This window comes from Leopardus geoffroyi, chromosome A2 (genome assembly GCF_018350155.1).
Source record: "Leopardus geoffroyi isolate Oge1 chromosome A2, O.geoffroyi_Oge1_pat1.0, whole genome shotgun sequence".
Taxonomy (NCBI): Eukaryota; Metazoa; Chordata; class Mammalia; order Carnivora; family Felidae; genus Leopardus; species Leopardus geoffroyi.
Window position 1 is genome coordinate 58088390 of NC_059331.1, and position 13770 is coordinate 58102159.

The window sequence follows — 13770 nt, forward strand, 5'->3', positions numbered from 1 at the left end:
TGCCACGCGCCGTGGCGCCGCACCGCCTCAGCCAAGACCACAATTCCCGGCATACAGCGGGGCTCCCGGGGCCTGCCGGGAAGAGGGTACCCGCCGGCGGGGTGGGGTGGGGCACGCCGGGATTGGGAATCTGCGGCTGCGCAGACCTTGCAAAGTGACAGGGCGGGGGGGAGGGCGGGTTCGGCTGATGGAGAAACTGAGGCAAGGGGTAGAACCCGTCTGCGCCCCAACCCTGTGAGCAAGGCGAAGTCCCAGGTCACTTCTATACCCTACGTAGCACTTATAATTCTGAATTAATGAATAGAGCGTAACCTCCTTTAATCAGGAGCCGTGTCCCGGCGTAGACCGCAGTGCCCGACTCCTACTAGGTTACCCGGCTGGTGGGGCCGTCGGCACACCCTCGTTTGTTGAGTCATTTAGCAAACCCGGAGGCCTGCCCTGGGCACAGGGTCCCAGAAATTATTCCTGTCGGGTCCCTGCAATCTCAGGACGAATGGGAGGAATTCCTGGAGAGACAGAGGGTCAGAGAACTGGGCAGCTCAGGAAATGGTCTGGCCTGCTAGGGAATCCAGGAGGGCCTCCCGGAGGAGGCTTTTGTGCCACGCCTTGAGGGATACTGCCGATAAGAAATGAGGGGGGAGAGTGCGCCAGGTTGAGAAAACCTTTGTGAGCAAGGCATGGCGGTCTGACTGCCTTAAAGATCTATAGGGGAAAATGTCCTGTTTAGAGCAAAGGCTATATGAAGGGAAACAATATGACTTAATGTGCGTTGGAGGATAATGGGTGGGGCAAGGTATGCTAGATGGGGAGTTTGGAATTTATTTCCGAGCCATGTATACTCACAGGGTAGCACTGAGGGAGAGACTTTATGTTGTGATCATTTAGAAGAAGAGGAGATGGGCGATGCTGGCTGGGGATTAGGGAGGGTTTCAGTGAGCTAAATGGTGACCTGGACCTGGTATAAGTTAGAGGTGCAGATGTGGCAAGATGCAATTTTGTAATATTAATTTAGGGTTGCTATTTCTCTTTTCCCCCTCCCTCCCCACTCAGCCAAGATTTGCAAATTCTTGCCTCAGCAATTTTGCTGGGACAGGAAGTCTTTTTTTGAGAACCTAACCCGGGGGTGGCAATTACAATGACTGCAAGAGGCAGGCAGGTGACTTCAATTATTAGTGAAGTGGTCCAGGTGTGACATCACTTGATATCCATCCCCCACACAAAAAAGTGACCATGCACGACTCTCAGAGGTGCTTCTGAAATGCAGCCTCATCTTCCAATCAAGGAGCCATTGATAGTCTTTTCTGGGGTGGCGGCCAAATGCTAAAACTGGCAGCTCTTGGTCTAAATCCAGGAGATAGGCCAGAGCTGGTTTAGCCAGCCCGCACCCTGTACCACACTGATGGTTAAATTATTGAAAGACAAGGGGTGCCTGGGCGGCTCAGTCAGTTAAGCATCTAACTTCAGCTCAGGTCATGATCTCACGGTTCATGAGTTCGAGCCCCGAGTCAGACTTTGTGCTGAAGCTCGGAGCCTGGAGCCTGCTTCAGATTCTGCGTCTCCCTCTCTCTCTGCCCCCTGCTCCCATTCATGCTTTAATGTTTTAAATAAACATTAAAAAATTTTCTTTAATATTGAAATACATAAGGGTAAATTGTATTGTACTAATTGTGATGTGTTATAGTTAGTTAATATAAATTTAATATAAACTCATTGGTGACAGTTTTAGGATATTAGTACCATTGAAAATGGGCCTCCTGATGTAGCTACATCTGAGAAATAGTCATGACATAGTTTGGCCTGTGTCACTGAAGGAACTGGCTGAGTTACTTATGTTAACAAAACGCTAATTGCTTTAGGAGAATCACTAACTAAAATAATCTTATTGTTGGCACTTTGTGATTGTTTTCAAAGTAGTAGCTGTGCAGTGTCTCGTATTTATACATGTAAGATTTTAGTATAAAATACTAAAAAATACCTAGAATGAACAGACAAAAAAATCTGGATACATTTTTAAATATATTTATTTTAAATATAATAAACATGAATCTTGTCCATCTGCAGAAGAAGGAATTCTAAGAGCAGTGAATCCCAGCCTGAGACTTGTTTCGATGCTGTGTGAGAATCTGCACAAAATGAAACTTGTATTAAATAAACTTTATCATATAAAATCTATAGTTCTGGAGTGAAAAAGAACTTGATTTTTTTTTTCCAAGCAATAATATGACTTCTTGCTGGTGACAGAAATGTTGGATGCAAATAGTGCTCGAAAGTTATGTGTTGAAACATTAAAGTACTAAGCAAGTGTATTTCAGCAGGATGCTGTTAAAACTTGTTCAAGTGAAATCTTTGGTACTATATAATTGGGCATTTTTATGAAAATATTTAGAACTTTTTTTTTAATTTTAAAAATTTATTTCTGACAGAGAGAGAGACAGAATTTGAGCAGGGGAGGGGCAGAGAGAGACAGAAACACAGAATCTGAAGCAGGCTCCAGGCTCTGGGTTGTCAGCACAGAGCCCAACACGGGGGCTCGAACTCACGGGGGCCACTAAACCGACTGAGCCACCCAGGCACCCCTAATAGGACTTCTAAAGGACTGCTATTGATATGGACATGGGTACCATGGGCCCACTCGTTACAAAACATAGATGTACCTAAATGAGAAAACAACTTTTTGACAAACATAAATGAAGGCAGTGCATTTAATTTTTTACTTACTAGATTACCGGTTTATTATAAAAAGTGTACTCAGGAAAAGCCAGATGGGAGAGACACACGGGGCAAAGTATGTGGGAAAGGGCTCAGAGATTCTGTGCCCTCTCCAGGTGGGCTGTTCTCCCCAAATCTGCATGTGTTCACCAACAGGGAAGCTCTTCAAACCCTGTCCTCTTGGGTTTTATGGAGGCTACATTACATAGGCATAATTGATTGAATCATCGGCCGTTGCAAATTGATTTCAACCTCTAACCCCTCCCCCAAGGCACAGCGTTTTATTTTTTTATTTATATATATTAACAAAAATTTTTTTTAATCTTTATTTTTGAGAGAGAGAGAGCATGAGCAGGGGAGGAGCAGAGAGAGAGGGAGACACACATTCCGAAGCAGGCTCCAGGCTCTGAGCTGTCAGTACAGAGCCTGACAGGGGGCTCGAACTCACAAAAGCGAGTTCATGACCTGAGCCCAAGTCGGATGCTTAACTGACTGAGCCACCCAGGTGCCCCTATTTATATATTTTTAATGTTTTTATTTATTTTTTTTCCTTTAAATTTTAAAAAATGTTTATTTTTTTTTATTTATTTTTATTTAAAAAAAATTTTTTTTTCAACGTTTATTTATTTTTTTTTGGGACAGAGAGAGACAGAGCATGAACGGGGGAGGGGCAGAGAGAGAGGGAGACACAGAATCGGAAACAGGCTCCAGGCTCTGAGCCATCAGCCCAGAGCCCGACGCGGGGCTCGAACTCATGGACCGCGAGATTGCGACCTGGCTGAAGTCGGACGCTTAACCGACTGCGCCACCCAGGCGCCCCGATGTTTATTTATTTTTGATGGAGTCAGAGACAGAATATGAGTGGGTTGGGGCAGAGAGAGAGGGAGGCACAGAATCTGAAGCAGGCTCCAGGCTCTGAGCTGTCAGAACAGAGCCTGACGTGGGGCTCGAACTCATTAGCTGTGAGATCATGACCTGAGCTAAAGTCGGATGCTCAACCGACTGAGCCACCCAGGCGCCCCTGTTTTTATTTATTTTTGAGAGAGGGGGAGAGCCAGCAGAAGGGCGGGGGGGGGTTTGGGGGGGAAGAGAATCTGAAGTGGGCTCCCTGCTGACAGCAGAGAGCCCAATGTGGGGCTTGAACTCAGAACTGTGAGATCACGACTTGAGCTGAAGTCGGAGGCTTTTCTTTCTTTTTTTAATGTTTATTTTATTATTTTTGAGAGTGAGAGAGGCAGAGCACAAGCAGGGATGGGCAGAGAGAGAGAGGGAGACACAGAATCCGAAACAGGCTCCAGGCTCTGAGCTGTCCGTACAGAGCCAGACCTGGGGCTCCAGCTCGGGAACAGCGATATCATGACCTGAGCTGAAGTTGGGCACCCAGCCGCCTGAGCCACCCAGGCGCCCCAGGCAGATCGTTTTAAATCACCATCAAAGAAACTTCATTTTGGGGCCCCTGGGTGGCTCATTTGGTTGAGTGTCTGACTTTGGCTCAGGTCATGATCTCGCAGGTCATGCGTTTGAGCCCTGCGTTGGGCTCTATGCCGATGGCTCAGAGCCTGGAGCCTGCTTTGGATTCTGTGTCTCCCTCTCTCTCTCTGCCCCTCCCCTGCTCATGCTCTGTCTCTCAAAAGTAAATAAACATTAAAAAAATATTTTGAGGGGTGCCTGGGTGGCTTAGTCGGTTAAGCGTCCGACTTCAGCTCAGGTCACGATCTCGTGGTCCGTGAGTTCAAGCCCCGCGTGGGGCTCTGGGCTGATGGCTCAGAGCCTGGAGCCTGCTTCTGATTCTGTGTCTCCCTCTCTCTCTGCCCCTCCCCCATTCATGCTCTGTCTCTCTCTGTGTGAAAAATAAAAAAAAAATTAAAAAAAAATATTTTGAAAAAAAGAAACTTCATTTGTTTTACTTAAAGTGTTTCAATAATTTGCTTAAAATACAAATTTCAAGATTTTGAAGATGATGGTTTTTGTTGACCTTATGATGTGAACCACATTTAATACAATGTAAAGAACTTTGTTTGTAGGTAAGAAAAATTATATTTCACCGAAAAATATTTCCATAAAAATGTCATTGGAGTATTTGACAGCAATTAAAAAAAAGCCATTGGATTTTGTACAAAAAGTACTAATGTAATATTAGAAGGTCTGGGGTTTCAGCCAAAAGTTTAGAAAAAATTTGGATGTATTAACTTGGCACTAAGTTACCAAATTTAATTAATTTTGGATAAAGCAATATACAAGATGCAAGTCAAGTAATTCTCATATTTTGCTTGATGCACTATATTTACTATCACACATCAAATAAAGATCAGAAAGAACTGCAAATTACAGAGTGAAAATGGAACCTTGATAGACAGCTTGAAGCCCTAGAACTTCAAAAGCAGTTTGGAAATCAGTAAGTTGTGTATACGTTTGTTCACTGTCAGAAACAAACGGAGTGGTTAACTGTTTCAAAAACATGTTTTAAGCATGTTGGCCTTAATAAATGATATTTTCATGGAAATGTCAAAATTCACTTCAGTTTAATGAGAAAAGTGATTTCATTATTGTAGCTGATATTTTAATGAACTCCATAAATGAAACAGCTGAACGTATGTAAACTGTTTAGTCTGTTTGGGCTGCTATGATAAAATATGAAAGACTGGTTACTTATAAACAACAGAAACTTCTCACAGTTCTGGAGGCTAGAAGTCGGATTACGGTGTCAGCACAGGGTGGGTTCTGGTACAAACCCTCTTCTGGGTTGCAGACCACAGACTTTTCTTTGTGTCCCCACGTGGTAGAGAGCAGAGCAGAGGAAGCAAGGTCTCTAGTGACTCTTATAAGAGCATTATTCGTTATGACTCCCACCCTGTGACTTTATCTAATTTTAATTATCACATTGGTGGTTGGGGGGCATGGCTTTTTTTTTTTTAATTCTTTAAACATTTTTAAAAAAAATTTTTTTTTTCAACGTTTATTTATTTTGGGGACAGAGAGAGACAGAGCATGAACGGGGGAGGGGCAGAGAGAGAGGGAGACACAGAATCGGAAATAGGCTCCAGGCTCTGAGCCATCAGCCCAGAGCCCGACGCGGGGCTCGAACTCACGGACCGTGAGATTGCGACCTGGCTGAAGTCGGACGCTTAACCGACTGCGCCACCCAGGCGCCCCTAATTCTTTAAACATTTATTCATTTTTGAGAGAGAGAGAGAGACAGAGCGTTAACAGGGGAGGGGCAGAGAAAGAGGGAGACACAGAATCCAAAGCAGGCTCCAGGCTCTGAGCTGTTAGCACAGAACCCAAAACAGGGCTCGAACCCACAAACTGCAGGATCATAACCTAAGCTGAAGTCAGACACTCAACCGACTGAGCCACCCAGGTGCCCTGGGACAAGACTTTAGTATGAATTTGGGGAAGACACATTCAGTCCATAACATAAACAAATAAAGGAAATTGTGAAACAGATGTGGAGGATACAGATATGAAAAAAATAGGTATACTGTTTGAAACTAAATAAAGTATCAATTTCAATAAAAAAACTATAAGATTGTCCCACAGATAGTATGAACATGTATTTGAGGACAAAAGTGAAAAATGTAATGAGCTTTCTGATTGCTTCAATTTACTGAGTTCTGAAATTTGGCCAACTGGTTTATGCAGTTCTGCAGATTGAGGGTGAACAAGAAGTAGTAAATTAAGCCAACTGGTTAAAAGGCATTTCAATAAATGATTTTTGTGATTTAGTCAATAATAGAAATATTGAATATGTAAAAGCCTCAGAGGATAAGTCTGGAAAATGTTTAAATATAATTGCTATTCATCAGAAGCTGAGAATTCAACACTGTCACTGATGTGAAGAAAGATTGGCTACTTAAAAAACTCATCTAGTGGTTATCAATTTAATGAGGAAGTTGTTGGAAGAATTTGATGTCGCTCCCTGTGTCAAATTATGACAGAATTTAGTGACAGCTGCATCAAAAGATAAATAATTTCCAAATATAAACAAATGATTTACCCTTACTGGAATGATCTGATGAATTATTTTTGCTACAATTATATTATTTAACTAGCCATTTTATAATACATATTGTTTATCTAGAAAATAGTGTAAGATGTGTTTTAAGTTTTTCATTTACATATTGATCCATATATTAATATTGCTAGTTCAATATTTCTGTGGAAGATAGCTTTTGATGTTATTTTTAAAATAAATATAGGGAGAGTACATAAAGCATAAAATCTAAATTTTTACTTTGAAAAATCAGAAGACCTTACAACATTGTGCCTACATTCCTACAAGTGAGAACTCAGCCACATGGTGGTTGCTCTTTTTAGGTTGGTCATGAACTCTTCAGCTCCCATAAGCATTTGAAATTGTGGCCCCTGCTTTAGAGTTTTAAGCCTGGGCTCCTGGCTGGATGGTGGTGTCATCTACTCCATTTACTAAATCAGAGGAATCAGGAACAGAACGAGTTGTCTACCCTTAGCTCTGTGGTGAGTGTGTGTGTGAAGGAGAGGGAGAACTGTGGGCTTGATTTTAAACATACAGAGTTTGATGTGCTGGTAATACATCAGGGAAGAGAGGTCTGATAAGCAGAACTGATGCTGAGAGATGGGTTAGGTTTAGAAAGGTTTGAAGTCCTCTTCAATGACAGTAGATGAGATTTCCAAGGAAGAAAACATGGAGAGAAACCAGATTTAAGGAAAGACCTTGAAAGTGAGAGCGCCACCCATGTTTAAGGGTAGCGAGGAGGAAGAGCAGTAGTTCAAGAAGTAGAAAGGCTGAGTGGAGGGGGCGTGTTATTTTGGCAAGTTTGTTGGTGTACTACTTAGGATGTAAATTTGGCTGTTGCTGCAGAGTCCGAAAAAAACACAGTACAATAAACCAGAGGAAGTCTGGGTAGCAGTATAGAACTCAAGTTCTGCATATCTTATCACTTCTCTCCCTTTAGGGTGGTGTCCTTGCCTACAAAATCCATCATGGCACATCACTGTGTCTACGTTTTGGCATGCCCTTCCTTTTAACACACAACCTGGAAGGTGAGCACATTACTTCTGCTCATATCCCATTGGCTATCACCTAGTCATATGACCACACTTATCTGAAAAGCAGGCTGGGAAACGTAGTCTCTATCTTGAAACGTTATGTGCTGGCTAAAAATCAGAATTACCATGGAAGAAAGGGAGAATGGATATTGGGAGACAGCCTGAGCATAGGATGTTAATATAGGAATTACCATCAGAGAGAAGTCTAGGAATTAGGTTTTAGATTGGAGAGCTACCAAACGGAATTTGTTCCTTTTCTCTCTTCTGTGGGGGAAATTGTTCCTTTCTGTTTTTATTTTATTTTATTATGTTTAAAAATTTTACTTTTAAATGCAATTTGTGTTGCCTCTTCTTTTTATCTAAAAAAATTTTTTTAAATGTTTTTATTTATTTTTGAAGGAGAGAGAGAGACAGCATGAGCAGGGGAGGAGCAGAGAGAGAGGGAGACACAGATTCTGAAGCAGGCTCCAGGCTCTGAGCTGTCAGCACAGAGCCCGACGCGGGGCTCAAACCCACAAACTGTGAGATCATGACCTGAGCCGAAGCCGGACGCTCAACCGACTGAGCCACCCAGGCACCCCGACCTCTTCTAATCTTTTTGTCAAGTTGAAAAAGGTATGCAAAAATGAAACAAACATCCTTATTCCTACCACTCACAATTAACATTGTCAACAGATTGTTCACAGACAAGGCTGGGTGCTTCAGTGGATTTAAGAATCCCTTGCATTAATTTCCTCACCTTCCTGGCTTAGCTGTATATGACAAAAAAAAAAAAAAAAAAAAAAAAAAACAAAACAAAACAAAAAAAACAAAAAAACAACAACAAAACCCAGTTTGAATACATTGGAGAAAATAAACAATCCTGGAATTTTTTAGCTGATGTACATCTAAGCATAGGTGAGTCTAAGGGCTCAAAAAATGTCATCAGACTCAATTTCTCTCCACCTCTTCTCTGCTGTCTTTTGTATATAGGCTTCCGCCTTAGACTGATTCTCCAAACTCCCAGGCTTCCTGGTTCAAGTCCCCCAGAAGGAGAGATTCTCTCTTTCCCACAGTTCTTACAAAAGTCCTGGGTTTGAGTATCATTGGATTGATTTGGACCAGGTGTGCATCCCTGAGCTGTCCCTGTGACTATATGGGATGAAATAAACTGATTGGTCAGGCCTGAGATTAATCTCATCCAAACCATAATGGATGGACAATGTTCGAAGGGTGGTTGTATCGTGGAAGATCAGGGTGCCCCTTCCAGAAGAAGGAGGAATAGATCCTGGGTGAGCCAAAAAATATGCATATCCCTACCTGTCCACAACCTGCCACTGGAACGAGCATTGGATATGGAGTCCAACAGACTCACATTCCCATTCTGGTTCAAATATTTGATAGTCACATAAGTTATTTAAAATCTGAGTTTCAGTTTTTAATCAGAGAGAGATGCTAATGTTCTTATGGGTTTGTTGTGAAGGTCAAGTGGAATAACACAGGTGAGGGCACCTAACAAAATAATGGGCCTTGACGGCCTAATGTTTGCAAATTTCCTTTTTGCTATTAATTCAAGCCTCTTTGAAGCATCCAGGGGCAAGTTCACCTTTCTTGCAAAAAAAAAAAAAAAGTGAGTTAATAATATCACGCTTGTTAGCACCTATTGTTTGCTGTGCACCATATGCATTGTTAGATAGGACTGTCTCACAAGGCCACCCAGACTGGGCTGCACAGCTCCCCATCTGGCCAATCACAGACTCCAGTGAGGATGGCGCCCCCTGGGGGTGGCAATGCAGCAGTCCTATTTACAGGTACTAAGTCAGTCCTCATTGGTCCTGTGAAGATGGTATTATTAACCCATTTTACAAAGACCTTTGTAACTTAGGTTAAGGAACTTGCCTAATGTCATTTAACGACTAAGTGACACGAACCAATGGAAACTGTACCCTTCAGAGATACCTTGCTGTGGCATTATAAGCATAATCTCAGGATCCACAATGGGTACAGTCCTCCACTGAGGGGATGGGAGGGGAGGCAGAGGGAGAGGACAGACCATTTCATTTTGTAAAACCATCTCCAACCTCCCCTCCCCGCCCCCAATAAAAAACGCCTACCAGAACCCTGGAGCTGAGAATATTGCCAGCTGACTCATTTACTATCCCTAGCCTCTAGGAAAGGGACAGAAACATAAACAGTCTGGAGCATCTCCTACCTCCTCCAAATAATTTGAAGCAATTATAGCAATCGTGAAATGTGTCAGATTGACAAGCTTTGGAACGATGCGGTTTATTTATTTACTCAGTGGATAATGCTCTGGATATGGTAGCAGAAGTATCTTCCAGGGTCCTGTCAAAGTCAGATGGTGCCGTTTCTTGGATTTTTCATGTGAAAATACATGCTTGTAATTCTGGAAAGGACTTCAAGCACTTTTGCTCCAACCACGTTGGCCTCAGAGTTAGTTGAGAGAGTTAGAGAGTTAGTTGTCTTCTGTCTCTTAAAAAGGTTTTGATTAACATCTCTCCAAAGGCCATGAGTCCTCACAAAGTTGTTTACTTCAAAACAATAAATTTGAGATATTTTTAAAGAAAATATTTTAGGGGCGCCTGAGTGGCTCAGTCGGTTAAGTGTCCAGCTCTTGATTTCAGCTCAGGTCATGTTCTCACGTTTCCTGAGTTCAAGTCCTGCATCAGGCTCTGCGCTGACGGAGTGCAGCCTGCCTGGGATTCTCTCCCACTCTCTCTGCTCCTCCTCTGCACTCTCATATGCGTGCACGCTCTCCCTCTCTCAAAATAAATAAATAACTTTAAAATATTTTTAAAAAAGAGAGAAAATATTTTATAGATCACAAATAAACCCAATTTTTTATTTGATAGGCTTTCATGACAGGTTTTGCCAAAACTCACAATGGTTTTCAGTGGCCTTCAATGTTTAGCTTTGGGGAAGCACCTGCTGGTCATCTGTCAGGTCAAGGCCAGCAGGCTGTGCGTGGTGCTCAACATCAGTCTTACAAAATGCTCAGCATGACTCCTCGCTTGTTCAGGGAACTTAATGGCAACCTCAGCTCTCAAGAGAACAGCTGAGAGTAAATCAAAGGAGACTCCCAGATGGCCCTCACAGCCGTCCTAGGGCTCACTTTACTCTTGAAAGAATCATTTCAGAACCTATTTGCTTTTCTAGAGGTACGGTCGTATGTAGTTGTTTTCTGAGATGCAATTCAAATACCATAAAATGCAACCACGTAAGGTGTACAACTCAGAGGCTTTGGTATATTCGCATGTTTGCACAAACATCATTATCTGATTTCAGAACGTTTTCATCACCCCCAAAAGAAACCCCACACCCATTAGCTGTCGATCCCCATTCTACCACCCTTACCCCTAACTCCCAGCCACTGGCAACCACCTGGTCTGTCTTTAAGGATTTACATTTTCTGGATACTTTGTTTAAGTAGAATTATATAATATGTGGTCTTTTGTAACTGGCTTATTTCACTTAGCATAATGTCTTCAGGGTTCATCCATGGTGGAGCCTGCATCAGTATTCCATACCTTTCTGTGGCTAAATAATAGTCCGTTGTCTGGTATTTAATAGCACTTTTCACCTTTTCATTAGTCGGTGGATGTTGAATTCCTTCTACTTTGTGACTACTATGAATAATGCTGTTACGACAACTCACGTATAGGTTTCTGTGTCAGTATTTGTTGTCAGTTCTCTTGGTTATGTATACATAGTGTGGCATTGCTACGTCATATGGTATCATTATGTTGAACTTTTTGGGGAATTGCCGAACTGTGTTCCAAAGCAGCTACCCCATTTTACGTTCCTGCCAGCTGCATACAAGGGTCTAATTTCTCCACATCCTCCCCAGTGCTTGTTATCGTCTGTTGTTTTTTAATTGTCATCTTAGTGAGAGTGAAGTGGTATCTTGTTGAGGTTTTGATTTCCGTTTCTGATGGCTCATGAAGTGAGCATCTTTAATGATGTTGAGAATTTTCTTTTTAATACTTATTGGTCCTGCATATATTTTACCTGGAGGATGTCTATTCAAATTCTTTGCCCGCTTTTAAATAGAATTGCCTTTCTACTGTTGAGTTGCAAGAGTTTTAACATGTATTTTGGATATGAGTCCCTTAGCAAATATATGATTTATAAATATTTTCTCCCATTCTGAGCACTGCCCTTTCACTTTATTTATTTTTTTTAATGTTAATTTTATTTTTGAGAGAGAGAGAGAGAGCAGGGGAGGAGCAGACAGAGAGGGGGCAGAGGATCCAAAGCAGGCTCCACGCTGGCAGCAGCGAGCCCAATGTGGAGCTCGAACTTACAAACTGGGAGATCATGACCTCAGCTGAAATTGGATACTCAACTGACTGAGCCACCCAGTGCCCCTGTCCTTTCACTTTCTTAATGGCCACCTTTGAAGCACAAAAGTTTTTACTTTTGAAGAAATCCAATTATCTGGTTCTCTTTTGTTGCTTGTGTTTTGGATGTCGTAAGAAATTATTTCCTCATCTAAGGTCAAGAAGATTTACAGCCATTTTCTACTAAGAGTTTTATAGCTTTAGCTCTTAGATCCATTTTGAGTTAATTTCTGTATATGGTGTGAGGTGGGGATCCAACTTTATTGCTTTGCATGTGGATGTCCAATTGGCCCAGCACCATTGGTTGACAAGACTATCCTTCCCTACAAAATTCTTATGCGGAAGCACTGACCAACCCCTAGGACCTCAGAAAGTGACTGTGCTTGGAGATAAGACCTCGAAAGTGTTAATGAGTTAAAATGAAGCCATGAGGGGGGGACCTCATCCAACATCCAACTGGTGTCCTTTTAAGAAGAGGACATGTGGACACACAGAAACATCAGGGATGAATATGCCTAGAAGGATGGTCATGTACGTGAAGGGGCAGCAGGAGGTCAGCCATCTGCAAACCCAGGAGAAAGGCCTTAGAGGAAACCAACTCTGTCAGCCTCTTAATCTTAGATTTCCACCCTCCAGAACTGTGAGAAGTAAATGTCTGTTGTTCAAGCCACACGGTCTGTGACGTTTTGTTATGGCAGTCTTAACAAACTAATACAGCTGGGGTGAAATAAGAGTAGGTTCAAGGGCAATTGACAGATAGGAGCCATTTATCACGCCCCCTCCTCCCCCTCCACTGCTGGCCCAGGGTGATATTTCTGCCTTTTCTTGCTGTGGCACCTCTCACTTCCTCTTGGTGCCAGTGTCTTTCTCTGATCATTTCCTGTCCCCTTTACCAACCTGACATTGCCTGAAAAAACAATACCCACAGTAGTTAAAACTGGACTGCTGTTGATGTCAGTGCAGTTGGCAGAGTGAGGACCTCGCCCATTTTCTCCTTCATAAAAGAAACAAGAAAACTGCCAAAAATGATTTAAAAAAAAATTGATTTATTCAGAGCTCTGAAGGGTAGTCAAAGCCTTGCGGCAATCTGGTGAGCATTGATTCAAGAACAACAGCAGAATCGTGATGAAAGTGGTGAACTTTGTGGTGTTTGAACCTGACCTGTCCTCTTCCCACAGCCCCCAGCTCTGCGGTACCCCCGGAAGAGCAGCAGGTGCAAATGGCGAAAACCGATGGCCTGGCAATCACCGGAGGGTGCAGAGCGGGGTGGAGCTGCTTCAAAGCCCCATTCCAAGAGAACTGGCACTACTTGACTTGTCCGGAGGGTCTCTGGAAGACCCCACTTGCAAGACCCCACTTTATTTGACTTGATTTGGAGCTCAGAATTCACCTAGTGCAAAAAAGCCTTTTCCCCAAGGGCATTTGCCAATAACATGTGCAGGCAAGGGTGCAGGCAAGGGTTCAACTTGCCTTCACAACTGCCTGAAGTAGCAAATAATGCTTGAGACAATAAGTTAGCCAAAAAGGTTAAAAGGCAGAACTGGAGAATGGGCATCCATAGCAGCTCTGAAGAGCTCTAAAACATTCCTGAAATCTAGAAGGCCACATGCATGGGTTGAGCACACACATGCGTACGGCTATGCATGTGCCCAGCAAAGACTCTAACACGGGACGGACCTGGAGGCTCTACTCC

The 13770-nt window shown here is 42.8% G+C and overlaps 1 long non-coding RNA gene across 1 annotated transcript; it reads left to right on the top strand.

Annotated features, from left to right (window-relative positions):
- The first annotated feature begins 110 nt into the window (after window positions 1–110).
- Window positions 111–8180, top strand: LOC123606086. The gene is made up of 3 exons (XR_006716088.1): window positions 111–255; window positions 7644–7731; window positions 8137–8180. It is a non-coding gene; the product is annotated as an uncharacterized LOC123606086 (long non-coding RNA).
- The last annotated feature ends 5590 nt before the right edge of the window (window positions 8181–13770 follow it).